We start from the raw sequence: 3,746 nt of genomic DNA on the forward strand, positions 1-3,746 counted from the left end.
CTGTCACTCGATCAGCTTTCTTTTGTTGATTATACCACTGTTTAAACCAACAAATAGTACGTTTTTCCTTTGCCTCCACTTGGTATTCGCTGAAATTCTTATATTTTCTCCCGTGCTTTTCCCATTGTCTTTTCACAGAAGGCTATTTATATTGATTTGCATATTCAAAGAGGCGTAATTCTGGGAGGAGTTGGGGCGGGACAGAAGGCGCGTGCACGTGCGTTACTTTTCACGCAAATCGAGATTTATGTAGTAGAAGAACGTGAAAGTATGCGTGCGCACAGATTCCTGCATCTGGATTTTTCTGTGCGTACGCACAATCCCGCTTTTGTGCTTACGCCATGTTATAGTGTGAGTTCTACGCACGGCGTTATACATGAGGCCCCTGGTCCTTCTTGTTAACAGTTCTTTTGGTCTGGCCAAATAGGATCACTCTGAAGAACCACCTTGGCATCTCGATTTTTAAAAGTGTAAGTCATGCAGCCCAAAATCTTAGTGAGCTGTTGTCTCAGATGCAGATCCTGGCCTGAGGTGGGCACACGGAGTTGAGGGATATTATGGCACATGATGGGTTACTTCTGATCCCGGCTGAGCAGAGTGAGGAGAGGCCAGCAGTGGGTATGCAAAGGCACAGGGACCCAGCAGTCAGTAGGGCATGGAGCTGTAGAAGACCTGAGCGGGCAAGGAAGAAGGTAGAGGGTCCGGCTACTGAAGAAAGCAACGGTCCTTTTCAGGTCTCACTACCACCAGCTTTCAACAAAGTGCTGAATCCATCACTCTGTCTCTTACACCCCCAGGTCATTACTATATATATATATATATATATGTTGTAAGTGCCATCATGGATGAACTGGCAGCCCAAGTGGGATGGAGGGTGGATCCTGGCCTCGCCGGGATTCAGAAAAGTCTTCAGACCCCTTCACTTCCTGCATACAAGTGTTGTGTTTTTCATTTTTAATGGCTCAATGGGACATTTTTGCCCATTAGCCTACACTCAATAACCCCTCAATACAAAGTGATAACTTATTATAAATTATGAATGAAAATGGGGGCTATGGAGAAAAGTGGCTGTCACTTCTAAACAGCTCATGCAATATTTTTGGAAAATCCCTTAAATTAAAGCTGACAGTCTACACTTCAATCACATTTTGATTTCTTTGCTTCAAATCCATTGTGGTGTTGAACAGAGCCAGAATTATTAAAAAATTATGAAAACTGTGTCACTGTCCAAATACTTATGGATCTAACTGTATGCATATATAGATATATTACATTCCTAGTTCTAAATCACAATATAATTATTTAGGTGGTTACCTAAATATATATATACTGTATATATATATGTATAGTCACAAATGAGCGAGTAGGAGGCAGCTGAAGGGCTTAAGTAATGGTAATACCACATCCGACCAGGGGGTGGCAGGGTGCACTAACTGTCTTTCTCAGTTACCTGCAGACCTTTCCTGAGAAATCCTGCCAGGTTCCGGTACATCAGAAGACATCACTTCCGGGTATGGGCCCTTCGATGATGTCACTTCCGGTTTCACCCCTTCAATGACGTCACTTCCTGTATGGACCTTTAAAGCCGCCATCTTACCACCAAGGAATCAATTCTGGTTTGGACTCAGTATTGTGAACATCTCTGTCAAAATTCTCAAAACCTTTTGCGGCCAGGGATATTATACGGATGGCTGCCCCAAACCTTTTTATGAAGTCTGGTCTGTGTTTTTATCATAATATATATACTTTAAAATCCTAAGCCTAAAAGTGCAGTGATTTTATACAGCAATTTTATGTGAAGTTTTTATGTCATGTTTTGTGTCACGCTTTAAATTGGGCTTATTTTAAAACCTACATATATATGTTTGGTTTCATTCTTTTCAGAATTTATCAAACTTTATTGTGATGCTGTTAGATTTTCAAATTCTTATTCCGTTTAAATTATATTCTAAAAAAATTCAAGAATTCACATCCCGCGGGATGAGACTTTGTGCCAAGAGATTTAACCACGCATGGAGCAGGAAATAAAAGACAAAGAGTAGATGACAAAGACAGCTGCAGTAGAGGCTTTTAAATGTTCGAAGCACCACACGAGGAATAAATCACGCAGCACGGCAGCAGCAGCAGCTGATCGAGCAAAGAGGAGGCAAAAAAAAAAATATTTGTTTCCCATTGTATCACCGTTTAAGAGGGGGTTTCGGAGGAGTGACTGCATCTCCTTGGGGTGCGTTCAGCGGGAAATGCGAGCGGCAAAGATGCGAAGTGGCTGGCATGTAGCGCTTTGGGGGTTGGCGAGCGAAGTGAGCAGGGGGCGAACCCCCTAATATATATATATATACTAGCCATCTCCCATGGCTCCGCCCACGTAGTAGTAAAACAGGACAGTGAGGAAGGCCCTGCCCGGCTCCCCACTCCTGACGTCACACATCCCCCTCCTCTCGGCACACATCCTGTGATTAGCGCGAATATGTCACTCCTGCAAGCGAACTATGATCCTTAACGCAATGAGAGAAGTCACAAAAGCAACTGGAATGTTCAAGCAAATTACAGAGAAAAAAAATTCTAAATCTGTTAAGTAGTTCTCTCGTGAAAAAATGGACAGGCAGACATTGGATTTTATTTATATATATATATATATATATATTTTTTTTTAAACATTTGCACCCCATGGCCCCAACCACAAGCCCCACCCGTGTCCTCAAACACTTTATAACTCAATCACTGATGCCAGATGAATGTTTTTTTATTATTGCTTTCCATCCTTTCTCGGCTCAAAGTGATCACCAGGTCTGCTCATTTCATGTGACCTCCCCCATCAACGTTTACCCAGCCCTGTCCCTGGTGGTCCTCAGTAACCGGCCCCCAGCCTATCCACTCTCCATCCCGGCTCAGCCCTTTACACTGCCCAGTCCAGGTCAGTTTAGAGCAGCCACCCCCTCAGGTTTTTCCCAGACAAGCCGATTGTCCATGTCTTGCGTTGGGTCTTTGGAGGGATATTTTTGGAGCGCTTGTCACTCTCATGCCAGTAGTTTTCCTCTGTAATTTTTCTTCGGTACCCAGGGCTGGATTAACCATTAAGCAAACTAATCACATGCTTACGGCACCAAGGAATTGGGGGGATGGATCCCACAGATATTTTCCTTTGCCAGATTTACCATGGACTATATGGCGCAAAAGTGCAAATGGTGCAGCTGAACCAGTTTCCACAAAAAGGGGGTCCCACGTTAAAAATTATATAATATAAAAATAATAGTAAAATAGTAATAGTAGAGGTTAATGAAATATATTAATCTTGGGAAAACAACAAAATGACAATCTGGTAGCTGCCTCGCGGTCCACCGAGGCTCACATGGTCGTTCTTGTCTTGGTCTGTCCCGTTAAGTCGCCCAGTGAGAGTGAGTGCACAGCTTATATTTGGGGGCACCAACATCTTATACGTGCATAGGGTCTCTAAAGGCCTTAATCCGGTCGTTATCCTGGGCACCATTACACACGTGGTTCACAGTTTCTGTAGCCCTCATTTTCAAAGTGATGACTATTCCAGGCGCCACCCGTTTGGCTGTGGATTTTCTGCTCGCTGGATGCCCCCCTGAACTCGCGCGTCTGTCGCCCTCCTCCCTGGTCCCTTTTGCGCTCCACCGGCCCTTTAAGAGCGTCGTGAGCGCGCAGGCGCGTACTCGTTACTGGATGCTCCTCTTCTGTCTGCAGCCTGCGCCAGCCGCGGGGGCGGGGGGGTAGGTGTGTGT

Source organism: Erpetoichthys calabaricus, chromosome 9, assembly GCF_900747795.2.
Source record: "Erpetoichthys calabaricus chromosome 9, fErpCal1.3, whole genome shotgun sequence".
NCBI classification, from domain to species: Eukaryota; Metazoa; Chordata; class Cladistia; order Polypteriformes; family Polypteridae; genus Erpetoichthys; species Erpetoichthys calabaricus.